The sequence below is a fragment of the Branchiostoma floridae genome, chromosome 2 (assembly GCF_000003815.2).
Source record: "Branchiostoma floridae strain S238N-H82 chromosome 2, Bfl_VNyyK, whole genome shotgun sequence".
Classification (NCBI taxonomy): domain Eukaryota; kingdom Metazoa; phylum Chordata; class Leptocardii; order Amphioxiformes; family Branchiostomatidae; genus Branchiostoma; species Branchiostoma floridae.
The window spans coordinates 4173790-4188431 of NC_049980.1; the positions used below are offsets into that span (position 1 = coordinate 4173790).

Consider the following 14642-nt stretch of genomic DNA (forward strand, 5'->3'; position numbering starts at 1 on the left):
GTCATTTGCATAGAGCATGCTTGTTTACCAACACATACCGAAAGAACGTCGAACTGGTAAGTTTTCACTTTTGTCAGATTTCTGTCTGACTTCTGTGTTTTTAAAAAGCAGTTTGACCCAGAAACCGTTAGAGAATTGTCGGGTCAGTGCACACGAGGCGTGACAGCGCACTGTCCGCGTCCGGCGGAGATGCGTGCAGTTTATCAGCCGTCCACGGCAGGCAGGGAATTCGCACCTCCTTGTTAATCGCCCTAATCGTTTTTTGGCGACGCCTCAGGGGCGGAGCCGTTCTTATAGCACTGCGATTGAGTTGCCAGGAATTCTAAATATTCCACGCACGCATTCCCTGGGGAATTCGTTTTTGACAAGAACTTGCGGGACGGGCGTTTGCATGTAACGTTGAGGAACTGTAAGTTGCTTCTTTGGGCAGTTTTTATACACTATTGCAGCTTTTAAAAGATATTTCAAATGAGCTTTCTGGAGACTAAAGACCAACGTGTCACATGTTTGTCGATGTATTTGGTAATTTATAACTTCTTACAGTGAAGAATGATAAGTTTGGACATGTAGCTGATACAGTTTGTTTAGATGTCACTTTATAGACTATGACTGACGCATCGATGATAAAGAAAGTACGCGAAGATAAAACTCACCGTACATTGGACTTTTTAAGACAGACAGACTTCTTTGACTACATGATGCTGTCCTTTATTTTGCGTATTCTTACTGTGTGATAGACGTGTTGTTTTGTTGGAGGGTTTTATGTTTTATTTGTGTGTTTTGTATCATGTGTTTTTGGGTGACCTTTGCCACTTTTTACTCTATTGGTTTCTTTTCTTTTCTTGCTTTTTTTGTTTGTTTTCCTGGGTGATATCAGCACACACCCCAGCTTTTCTGTGACCGGGGTCCAGTGAATTCTGTTTGCGACCAGAGTCATGGAGAAGTTGACCTGCGGGTATAAAGAGACAAAAGGACATAAATATAACAATGCCTTGAACGGATTTTCTGTTACAAAATGTACTGTGTAGGTATACCCTTCCTCTGTATAAACAGAGTCTTATTTTAGAGTACGTTTACAAAATGCAAAGGACCGCAATGTAAAATGAAAAGCTGATAGAATGCTCCGTAAATAGTTTCATCAGGTTGGTAGATCAATCGAACAAAGTCTCCTTCGTTTCACTACCTTCTTCTAATTCCCCTGTAGACGTTTCGGTGACTGTCACCTTCATCAGTACAAAATGAACCATACTAACATTATCAGTGCGATATGAGCTATATAGTAATTACCGATAACGTTAGTATGGTTCATTTTGTATTGATGAAGGTGACAGACAGTCACCGAAACGTCTACAGGAGAATTAAAAGAAGGTTGTGAAACGAAGAAGACTTTGTTCGACTGATAGAATGCTGTTTTCGATTCATCAAGAAAAACGCTTACAATGACAATTATTGCATATCACCCAGATCAACAGAAAACAACAAATACACTATTGTCTCTGGACATATATCTTGTCACTATAAGACATGATCTTTTACGTTGACCCATAGGCTGTGGGCCCTTTCTCTGTAACGAATTGTTAGTCTACCTCACCTTTATGCTCTGAGCAGTGATTCCTTCTGAAGTCTGCGGGTGGCCATGCTACCTGCGCGAACAGAGATAGAATAGGCATGAATACATTGCAGCCATTTCCTGCCATTCACCGAGAATCAAATTGGTTTGCCTTTTATGAAAAACAGCTGGTCGTTACTGGAATATTCATTGAGTCATATGAGTCTTGTCGAAAAGGAAGGGATACTACATAAAGATAAGGCCAAAAAATCCCGGCGGAACATTTCCTAAACACAATTCCGTGCGCAATTAACTGCCAACGATCAACTCAAGGATCTCAGCAATCATACAGTCTAATTAATGCATGTTGGGTCGGTAACAAAATTAAAACTGGACCGCTCGGTTGGGTGGCAGTGTACCCAAGCGTACAATTTATAACACTTTAAGCTTGTTGACACATTGGACCATGGTCGTCGGAATATCTGCTGAAGAGACTAATCAACGCATTAACATAGAGAACTGTTACATGGGCACCATTGCAAACGTGGACAAGTACAGGTAGACCAGAACTATGTGACAGTAACCTCTTACAACCACACCGCCAACACAACACGCTTACAAAAAAATAAACATGTCCAACAAGAATGTACAATCCGTGTAAACGAACAAAAATACACGTCTAAACTGACATCAAATCACAACAAAACCGGTACAAAGAAAAAAAAGAGGTGCGAAATATCTGATTCAATGACAACAACAAATCATTACTATCACATCTATCACGCATCAAACAACAAAACAAAGTCTCAAAGTAAAATTACTAAAATTTAGAACCTACAACTTACAAGAGCAAAGCCGATGACCTTAACTGATGATATCAAAAGAAAGACTACATTACGATACATGCAATGCAACTTTAGCATACTATTTTTGATATCTTCAAATTATCATAAAAGTTTCAGTATCAAATTCCCTTTTCCTTCGAGGGCTCCCCGGCACCTCTACGGTGCTAGGAGTGATGCATGTCCGCCAAGGCATCTGCGCATACGGGGTCGTTTACGGGCTCGCTCCCTCCCTGGGACCCCAGTAACTGAATCCTGCTTTTGCTTGACTTCCAGTTTTGTAAGATCCAACCTTTCCCCTTCCATATTTACATTTCGGAACGGCCATGAAATCCGCAATCAACACAGCTTTCTAATCTTATTAGTCGCGAATCCAGCAAAACCTTTCTAGAAAAACAGATGGCATCTACAGTAAGTCTACTCAAATTAAGTGCTACAACGGTTTGACTTTCTTTCTCTCTTGCTAGCGGTAGAATTTGACGAAGCTCGAAAATCTGACGGGGTTTAATAGCACCGCATTTTCACTACGGTAAACCTGACTTGCGGGAGATAAACTCGTATTTATGAAATATAAACAGATTTTGGCTATATCTAGAGGGCCAAGAAAAGGAGCGGTATCGCAGTACCTCTCTCCGTACAATTGAAGCTTAGTCTCGTCACAAAGAAGCGTACAATTTAAGCTTTGAAAGGGTTGAAATCACATCACCGTAGAATTTATTCACCAATCCAGACACAAGTACATGTAGAAAGGCATCAACTGGAAGTCTAGACCTTGATGATTCTAGGAGAGATATACACGGTATCGGCCACGGAACAATGACACTACACAATGAATGCCGACCGATCTAACCGGAGAGGGAATATCAAAAACTATATTCTTTCAATGATATAACTCTCCGCTGCACCAAATGCAAGGAACAGGCCATTTAACCGGAGAAAAACCAACATACCTTGTCAGAAGTGACGCATGTCCTTGTATCTGCAGCGGAAACAGAGTCCAACCTACAGTCGTAGCTTCCAGAAAAGTTACAGCTGAGATGACCTCAGGCCCGATGTTAACACATAGAACGCCCCGCTCTTTCTGTCTCGTCAACAGACAAGAAACGGAGTGTATACCCGGACCCTCCCAGTTTCGGAAGATTGACAGGAGGGTGGCCAGTTTTGTCCTATTGGTCAAATGTCTTAAGACTTCTCCCTGATTGGAGAAGCCATAGGTCTGGGGGGATCAAACCAGTTTGAACCAGTTCCGCCTTATCCAAGAACTGGCCATAAGGTCCCTGGGGAAAGCATTGAGTCACTGACCTTTGAAAGGTTTCTAGGTCACACGCCCGAGGTCTGTCCCTGATCAACAAACAGCCGGACGTACAAAACAGACGATGGTAGAAATGTGTTTTCGGGTCTGTTCCAGATCAACAAACAGGCGAGCTAACAAATACAGGCGATGGTAGAAATGTGTTTTCGGGTCTGCTCCAGATAAACAAACAGGCGAGCTTGAAACAGGCGATGATGTTTTCGAACGTGCAAGATTTGGCTCCAGGTATGGATTTATAGTTGCTGGGCGGACAGGACAAGTCAAAACAGGACAAAAAAACGACCATGTGCAGGGCACTGTTTATTTTTGACACAACCAAGAAACCTACCTGATGGATCTTTAACTTCAAAACAATAACTACGTTCTGATACTGTAACTCCATCATGTTTATCACCAATGATAACTTATCATAAAAAAGTTTGAGTTACAAATTCACTTCACCTACTATTGTTTAGCCTGGTATTAAAGCTGTAACTACAAACTATACCCCGGTACTATGTATACCTCTAATGTGCTGGGAGTGATGCCGGTCCCTCAAGGAAGATAAGGGATCATAAGGGCACACGAGGTCTATGGATGATATCAGTGGGCTCATCAATTTTTGCTTGATTTGGAAGAAAACTAAAGGACCCCCCCCCCCCAAGATGTTGAATATGTACCAAAATGAGAAGATACATCGTGTGATAGCTTTGCAGAGGTCACACTAGTGAGGTGCATGTAGCCATGACAGTAGTTGTAGAAGTGAAACTAGTTCGAAAGTACATGTATATATGATGTTATAGCCATAACTGTAGTTGTCCCATTGGTGATAAAGTGATAACAGTCTAGCACACTAGTGATACTTTTTTGTGCACCTCTTGAATACAGAAATAAAAGACTTGTTTGCTGAGGTACCATGTCTTGTCAATTCTATCATAGTCTTGAAAACAAAAAGAAAATTTAGGAGCACATCATTATGATCATAAGGTTGGTATGGGTTCACACGTGTGTATATATTCAAGTCTACGAGGCAGGCTCCACCGTCACTGATTGTAGGAAATGGACAGACAGGTAACATACCAGAGGAGTTGCCGTTTACTAATTTTTCATGCACAAATGCCCATTTCTGCAAAAAACATAATTGTGTCCTTCTAATTCTCCACGCGTTCCTCCTCCAAGTGTGGCCCCACTTGTGGTCCATGTACGGGAACCCTGTCGGGTTTGGGTAGACTACTCTTCTACGACAGAGGACACAGACTGAGCTCATGAGGTGACTCGGTACTATCTTGAATGGCAAGATGTTGTATCCATTGCATTATCCCACATTTCCGTGTTTTTCCTGACCCCCTCCCAATACCCTAATTATGTTGTTGCTTTGACCTCAAAGTCATGTAGCTCTATATTAACCTTTTCGATCTGCGAATTTACTGCGCTTCTGACCGGTGGGGGCTAACGGTACATGTTTTGTCTGCACCGATCTTGCTGGCCGATAATTGTCATTCCGGGCGAACAGGTTGTTTGTTTATGTTGCTTACCCAGCAAACCGCCTAATGGCGGCGTTACACCCCAGGTTTGAACTGAATAGTGCAAGCTGCATATCCGGACAGAATCCATTCACGTCGGGAAAGTGTAACGTTACATGTTGTAGGTTCTTTAACGTGCCCGAGGTGTCCGGTTTTGGAGGTTGAGGTTGTAATGTCCATCGGAGCTGGGTGTGTAGTGGTACATGGTGGAGTGTAATCATATCTCCGACAGGAAATGTATTGTCTTTGAGGGTGTATTCCTCTTCTTCTTCTGTCATGTTTGAACACATTTTTCACATGATTTAAGTCAATAACAAATGAACAGAACTTTTTGAGAATTTCTGGGCCCTCGTGTGAGTTGATTAGAGATGAGTACGACGAAGTAGCAATTACTCTGAGTGGAACATAACTTGCATAATTAATTAGAAAACGATACATTTTGTGGGGATAATCCATAACGGTGAACTATAGGAATTCCGAACATATAAGGCAGGTACCTTATCAACAGCTAAACTTTACCCCAATGGATTGACCTAATTTGGATAAAGGAGGACATGCCGTATTTCCTAAGATATCTTTTATCTCCTGTCTTCTAAACGATAGGAAGGTAATACTCACAGTATGCAGCTAATATATATACATACATATACGATTCTATATAAATGAATAGCTATCAATCATATAGTTAGTTCCTAATTTGCATGATAATACCAGCAACACTGTAATACTTAGAAACGTGCGATATATTCTACAAATACCCCGAACATAATGAATAAGAACACCTCGAACATTTCTGCATTTACATGTGAGTACGAGCATTGTGTATGAAGACCGTGGTGCTATTGTTTTCTCTCACTAACTTGAAATAAGGTACAGTGCATAACCAGATCAAAATTGCTGTGCCATAGGCATAATTATCTCAAATCAGAGGTAACGGTCGGGGAAGGGGGTAAGGGGGAAGTTAGTAGAGTGGGTCGTATGGAGTAAGTATACATAGTGTTCGGCTCAGACCCAAGTGGTATCGGCTTCGAATCCGTCACTGATCTTGTGCCCTTGAGGATTGGAAGGTACACATTACATGACTTTGCTCACTTCACTCATATGAAAATGAGTACTTAGCTAGTTTGGGACGTCCCTCGGATAGGACGTTAAATGAGGGTCTCGTGTGTGAGGACAGCCGTAAAAGAACCTGCCACACAAAAGAGTAGGGGTCCTTCCCGGTGTGAGTGGATCAAGGAGTATCAAAAGCATGTGGCTATGATAATGTAGGTAACCGTTCCCTTAAATCCATATGTCCCTACATCTCTCCGACAAAATTGCATATGTTTTTAATTTGTCCCTAAACCACGGAGTCTTCCCTGAATCCCGGAAAAGAACAAATGTGGTACCAATTTACAAAAAGGGGGACCCCGAGGAACTACCGATCTGTATCCCTAGATTCTCCCTACTCACCTCTCTGTCCAAAATCCTTGAAAAAATTGTATTTAAATACTTGTACAACCACCTGATGTCCCAAAACTTATTATATCCTCTTCAGTCTGGATTTATCCGGGGAGATCCAACTGTAGGCCAACTTGTTTATGGTCACACTCGTCAGTATCTTCAGGAGCTGATCACTCCTGAAGTCTCTGCCTCTACTCCCTACGACCTTCGTAACAAACACAATTTACAGCCACCTACTTGTACCACAACTCGTTACCAAAGGTCCTTTATTCCGTATACTACATATCACTGGAATGGTCTTGATATAGCTGTATGGTCACTTAATCTTTCGTCAATCAAAAATTACTTAGTAACATTAGCTCGCCCTTCCCTTTAAGCCCCGGTCACAAAGCGTGTACGATTCCTTGCGATGCGCAGTATGAGCATGGGCTATAGGCCTCGGAATTATTGTTGAGATAGCGGGGGGCCAATGGGCGCGAGCCGCCAACCCGCCGCGCACAGGTGATGCAGACAATTGTTTGATCGCTACATGTACGTGAGTTCATAATTAGATCAAATCTCAGCTCTCGTCGGCCCCGGGTCAGTTTACCATAATCATAATAACCATAGGGACAAGTCGAACAGAAAGGCAGGCTCTATGAGTCGCAAATATATGTGATATAATGCTTATGATATGATTTTTGTATGATGGCATTTTTTGTTGACAGCATATCATAATACGATCTTCGAAAAATCCTGACTCGTAGAGCCCGCAAGCAGGCAGAGATAACCATACCAGTACTTTTGCTTGATTTGAACCTTTGCTTGTACATGTAATACACATGTTGTCATGGTCTCTTTTAATCTATTTTTACAGTTAAAGATATCATAGAAAGGTATTCAACAGCTACGTCCACATTTGGTCGGATAAAGAAGCGCAGAAGCGGTCATGCGGCTATTCAGAAGAGACACAAGTGAAAAATCGTACGACGCTGGAAAGATTTTGAACATCATCCGATGCATTACGATGGCTGATTTTGCTGCGATTTACTGCGCTCATCGTACGATATGCGGAATACTCCATCGCCAGAAATCGTACGCGCTTTGTGACTGGGGCTTTACACACATTTAGTCACGGCCCCAGATACGCCTGCGCTTTACTCACACGCCTCCGCATCGGGACCTGTAGTTTGAACTTTAGCTTATCCACACGTAATTTAGTCGATAGTCCTTCTTGTAGCTGTGGCTCCCGATGTGAAAGCGTTGCCCATTATTTACTGTACTGCCCTAACTACAACCAACTTAGAATATCCCTTCTCTGCAATCTTCATGACCTTGTAAGCTCAACCCTTGATTTGAAAACTTTGTCTGATCCAGCCCTAGCTCAACTCTTACATAGGGGTTCACCCTCTTTTTCAAAGGAAACAAATAGCAACATTATGATTTTCCTGATATGCAGCCTGTCTCCTACAGTAGAAACCTGTTATGTTTCGCCATGTGGCGGTTTACCGGATATGGCACACATGCAAACAAACAAAATAGTGGCCACGATTTCTCCCTCTCTTCGATCGTGGCGGGAAGCAGACAAATATAATGAATCCCAGACCCACCCACCCCCAGCTCTTTGGGAGAAAGTCATGATTGTATTTGAGCCTCCTAGTAGCAGCTTTTTCTTGAATTGCAAGAATAGATTTTGTTCAAGAATTCGAGAATAATAAGTTATCTAGGAGTTAATAATATGGATCGTCATAATTCTAGCATGTATACATCGACATAAAAACGGATAGGATGTTAGTTGTGTAAAGCTGAGGGCACAACCCGCCGTACGTGATTTTTGTACGTACGTTTTTTTTTGGGGGGGGGGGGAGGGGGAGGTCCCATCCGCCACGTTTTCTGAAAACGTGGGGAAGGAATGGCAAGAGCAGGGAGAGAAGGCAGAGAAAATTTCGACATGCACGTAGAGTTCTACGGCGTGTCTGCGTACTCCCAAACCCGTTGGATTTCGTACGATTTCGTACGGAGACGGTACTTACTACTTACGGTTCCAAAGAACATTGCCCACGTTTTGGCACGTAGATACCACGCATGTTCAGCGGGTTGTGCCCTTAGCTTTAAGGTGGTATCTCACTGCACTTGCGTCAGGCTTGCGTCACTGCGGAATTCGAAAGATACTTAACGAATTTCAGAGATAAAGAACGAATATCCTTATGTCTCGTGTATTTAAGACATACTTTTACGTATTACGCAAAATCTAAATTATAGAAAATCTTAGAAAATAACAAAGCAGTGATGCAAGCTTGACACAAGTGCAGTTGGATACCAACATAACTACAACCATTGTTGTGTCCTTGATTGCATGATCATAACCGGCTTTGGTTTGACATTAACTCTCATTCTTACCTCCATGAAAAAATGGAGATAAATATAGTTTTGGGTGTGTCTGTCTGTGTGTTTGTGTTGTCAGCATAACTATTAAAAGAAACTCTAGACGGATTACAATGGTATTTGGTATGTGGATAGGTGTTAAGAAAACAAAGGTCAAGGTCAATTTTGGGCCCCTAATATGTGACCTTGGTACTGCAGCAGAAATTCCGTTTTTGTATCTTTTGACCTGGATGTGCTTGGTGGCTTGTGACGTAAAGGTAGGGGCACAACCCGCCGTACGTGCAAATACGTGCTGTCTAAGTGCCAAAACGTAGGCAATCTTTTGGGATCCGTAAGTGGTAAGGACCGCCTCCGTACGAACTCCTGGGAATCGGAGTGATTTTGGAGCACGCAGACAGCCGTAGAACTTGCAGGCAAAACTGTGTGCCATTTCAGAGGATAGCTAAACAAAGAAACGACGACTTTCCTTCATCTCTAGTATACAGGTAGTTTAGACAGAGATGTACTACAGATATGGTATGCTTATTATGTAAATGATGACTTAATTTACATGTAATTAATGAGGAAATATGTGTTTCTAGTGTTTTCCTTAATAGGATTTTTATGCACCTAAAATAAATAATTCATGGGAAGTGTAGCATTAACGTATGCTAAATATAAAAATAAGAGTCTAATTTGCATATAATTTGGCTTGTGACGTAAAGGTAGGGGCACAACCCGCCGTACGTGCAAATACGAAATACCAAGGCTACAACATGACAGGGCTATGGAACGATGGGGTCCAGCACACGAATCCAGCGGATGGCGACGTGACCCTTTCCCCCCATTCCAATCCTACCGTGGCTACGACGATCTGTACATGGACTGGTTTCCGTCAAACCTGAATGGACAACGGAACCGGTTCCAGCCTGAGCGCTCTCGTGACTATCCGTGGTACAGGGACTATGACTATGAATACTAACTCAAGGTTTAGTATCTACTTATATAAGACATCGTATAGTACTTGTTAACAAGTTATAGTAGATTGCAAACGTAGTTGTTTAAGTAAGCTCTTCAGTGATGAAGTAAAAGTTTTAGTAAAGGTAGGGAATAAGTCAGCACTCTGATAGTTTTGTCGATACTCTTATTAAGCCATGACAATGTCAAGGTTACAAATGTCTCCTCACTCTATATCCATAGGTTTTTGGAATGTTCATGGTTTAGGAAAAAAACTTGAAGTCAACGATTTTAGAAACAGTTTAGAAAAATTAGATTTCTTCTCCCTCCTTGAAACATGGAGTAATGATACGTCAGAAGTTGATCTACAACATTATCAGCACTTTTCATCTCTAAGGAACAAACAAAGTAAAGCCAGACGGAACTCAGGTGGAATTATCTTTTATTTTAAAAACAAACTAGCAAAATTTATAAGACGAGAGAGCAGCACTTCAGAAAGCAAAGATATTCTCTGGATCCGTGTAGCCAAGGAATTGTTTGGCCTATCCAGAGACGTATTCATAGGTAATGTATATATCAGTCCTGTAAACTCTTCGATCCACAAAAGATCTGAAGAATCTATCTTTGATGTACTGGAACAGGACGTGGCACGTTTTACGTCCAGAGGTTTTGTGATTCTCGGAGGAGACTTTAATAGTCGATTAGGTCCTGAAAAGACTTCGCGGACGAAACTCCAATAGATTCTGACGTTGAGCATATTCCAATTCTCAACATCCCAAGAAATTATTCTGATAAAAACCCGCCAAACACATTTGGCAAAGATTTGACTGATTTATGTTACCAATCCAACCTCAACATTCTAAATGGGCGAGTCCTGGGAGATCTCAGCGGCCGATTCACCTGCTACCAGCCTAACGGCTGTAGCACTGTTGATTATGCCATAGCTAGCAGTACCCTCTTCCACAATATCAATATATTTAGAGTACATCCATTGACCGAATTTTCTGATCATTGTATGATCTCGCTAAACATTAAGACACTTATACAAGAATCTCAAAACGAAACACCCAAAATAAATATGCGACCTTTGCCAGACAGATTTGTCTGGGGACCGGACTCCAGCGAAAAGTTTATAAATGCTTTACGCAGCCAAGCATTATCGCACAAGCTTGAAAATTTTAATTTGTCAACGCATCTAAACTCAATCTTAAATGCAGACATCGACAAAGAAGTTCACAATTTTCAGGAAATCTTAGAAATAGCGGGGAAAATGTCACTACAAATCAAACATAACAGTAAACAAAAAAAACTACGAACAAATAAAAAGTGGTTTAACAAAAATTGCTTCGAGGCCCGGAAAGAGCTCCGTAATCTGCAATATTTATTGCAACGAAACCCAAAGAACCCTTTTATTCGAGGTAGCTATTTTAGGAAGAAAAAGGAATACAACAAACTAATTCGAAAGCGCAAAAAAGACTATGAAACTGACTGTTTAATGCAGCTCCAAAATCTTCAGGAAAATAATCCAACCGCCTTTTGGAATCTACTCAAACAATTTAAAAACGCCAATTCTACTCCAAAAGCTTTAGAAGAAATTCCGCCTGATTCATGGGTAACTCACTTCAAAGCATTACATGAAAAACGTAGGCTTGAGAGGCAAAATTTTGACACTGAATTTGAAATGAAAATTAAAGACAATCTAAAGGCACTGGAGGAACACAACAAAGAGCAAGGGCCTCTTGATTGCCAAATCACGGAGGCTGAAATAAGTAGTGCAATAACGGCTCTCAAAAACACAAAGGCGAGCGGCGAAGACATGATAATTAACGAAATGCTGAAAGCGGGACACAGCTTACTTTTAAAGCCTCTTGTTGCATTATTCAATCGCACCTTTTTTAGTGGAAAATTCCCCCAAACCTGGTCAAAAAGCTACATAGTGCCCATATTCAAATCAGGGAGAAAAGACGACACTAACAACTACCGCGGGATTTCCATTTCTAGCTGTCTCGGGAAACTGTTTACCTCTGTACTAAACAAAAGGCTCTCCTCTTTTCTCGAGGAAAACAAAATTCTTAAACCTAATCAAGCAGGGTTCCGAAAGAATTACAGAACGTCAGATAACATATTTGTTCTGAAAACGTTGATTTCCAAATATACACAGTCAAGAAATCAACTATTTGCTTGCTTTGTGGATCTATCCAAGGCATTTGATTCAATTTGGCACGAGGGCCTATTATTCAAACTCATATCAAAAGGCATTTCCGGTAGATTTTTTGATATGCTAAAAAGTTTATATAGTCAATCCGCAGCGAGTGTGAAAACAAATATAGGTTTAAGTGAAAATTTCCCTGTCAAAATAGGAGTGCGGCAAGGTTGTGTTCTAAGTCCCTCACTATTTAACCTATATATCAGTGACTTAGCAGACGAACTGAATACAGGAGATTTTGATGCGCCCTTGCTAAATACATCTGAAGTATCAAGTTTATTTTATGCCGACGACCTTGTCCTACTATCAACTAGCCAAAATGGTCTTCAAAATGCAATTGATAAACTAGGTCTCTATTGCAACAAATGGAAATTATCAGTTAACATAAATAAGACAAAAATAATCGTATTTAACAAAAAGGGTCATATGTTCTCAAATCTCAAATTTCATATACTCAACGAAGACATAGAGATAGTTTCTTCATATTGCTATTTAGGAGTGGTGCTTACAACAGGTTGCAACTTCACAACAGCATTAAAAACACTACAAAAGAAGGCGCTAAGAGCTTTGTTCAGTATTAAAACAACACTAGGTGAAACCAATCCTTCAATTTCAGTATATTGTAAATTATTTGATGCCTGCGTTGTCCCAATATTGACTTATGGTGCAGAGGTATGGGGCAAAATCGGATTAAATGATAAGTCACCCATTGAACAAGTTCATCTGAAGTTTTGCAAGTCGTTATTAGGCGTAAGAAAAAACTCAAGTAATCTTGCAACAAGGGCAGAACTAGGCAGGTATCCTCTGTGGATCGAAGTATATACTAGATTGTATTCATACTACAAAAGATTAGTTAAAGAAGTGCCAAGAAATAGTCTACAATTTGAAGCTTTTCTTGTACAGCAGGACTTACACAGTCGCAACATACCATGCTGGTTTTCCAATGTTAGTAAAATCCTGGAGGAGTCTGGTTTTGCCTATCTTTTGATTAACAGTGATCGCAACACATCTTTCGCTCAGTCCGAAGTAAACCAAAGACTGAAAGACAACTTTGTTCAAAATTTTTACTCCGAAATGAATTCTCCTGGCATGAAGGAAAACCAAGGTAATAAGTTAAGAACCTACAGAAAATTCAAGCTTACTTATGAAAGAGAAAAGTACCTAGAGATAACAAATTTTAGTTATCGCCGAGCCATGACTAAATTAAGGATCAGCGATCACCCACTGCAAATTGAAGCTGGCAGATACACCCGAACTCCTCCTGACGATAGAATATGCATGTTTTGTAATAAGAATGTCAGATGTATAGAAAATGAAATGCACTTTGTACTAGAGTGTTCTCTGTACAATGATATGCGTAATAGCCTTGTTAATGTTAAACGTGTTAAAGAGAAATATACAAACATAACAAAGGTAGACATGTTTAAATATCTGATGTCATCAACTAACTATGACATATTGGAAGAACTATGTAAGTTCGTTTACTCTTGTTTTAAGAGGAGGGACGAAGCTTGTAGAAAATAGTTATTATTAGGATATATCATTGTTTATTTGTTGTCATTAACTTTATATCAAACTTAATGCATTTAGCCCCATTGGGGCATGAACATGCAATAAACATCATTGTCATTGTCATTGTCATTGTCATTGTCATTGTCATATTCAATGTGACAATGTCATAATTCCATAGTGGTTAATGGTGGGGATTACCTACTTCACATGTGTAAGTTAGTTATTGATGTACACGACGATGCACCAAGTATGTAATATATGTATGATTTATAATAGGATGTAACTATGGAATTTTGCGAAACTTGGACATCTACACATACGATATATGCATTTTCGGTTAAGAAGACCATCATACAAAATAGATTATGCCTAGCAAATACTTAGAATAAACAACTTACATTTCATGATGATTAAAGTTCGTCTGTGTTGGTGAATTACATTATGACAGATAAGTATACTCGTATAAGTACACTCGTACTATTGACAAATTTATGTTTGTTGCGTATTGTTAATATCAGGCCACAGCAAGTACCTTTTATGAACGACATCCTCTGCAAACTCCAAATTTGATAAGAGAGGGAAAAAAACATCAAGCTTTTTATTTCTATATTCAAAAGGTGCACCAAATGACACCAATATGGACTGGTATCACTTACCAACTTGACAACTACGTGCTTTTATAATCGACCTAGTTTCCATTCGACAACTACGGTCATAGATACATGTTCCTCGTGTCGCTCATGATCAGTCAATTCAGCGCGTACAATCTCGTCGTGCACGTGTTCACCATCTTTTGAGGGAAAATTTTTTTTTTCAAAATCAGGTGAAAATTAATGAGCGCATTGCTGTCATCCATAAAACTTGCTTACTTACTTGCTGTGGCCTTACACAGAACAAATATTTTCAACCTCCTTGCACAGATTTAGAAGGAGTCGGAGTAAGACAAATCTACTGGGAACAAGAACTTAGAGGTTAC

The 14642-nt window shown here is 40.4% G+C and overlaps 1 long non-coding RNA gene across 1 annotated transcript; it reads right to left on the reverse strand.

Annotated features, from left to right (window-relative positions):
- Positions 1-254: 254 nt before the first annotated feature.
- On the reverse strand, positions 255-4923 carry LOC118409282. Its single transcript, XR_004830414.1, has 3 exons — positions 3342-4923; positions 1592-1643; positions 255-949 (listed from the first exon to the last, which is right to left on the reverse strand). It is a non-coding gene; the product is annotated as an uncharacterized LOC118409282 (long non-coding RNA).
- Between the last annotated feature and the right edge of the window lie 9719 nt (positions 4924-14642).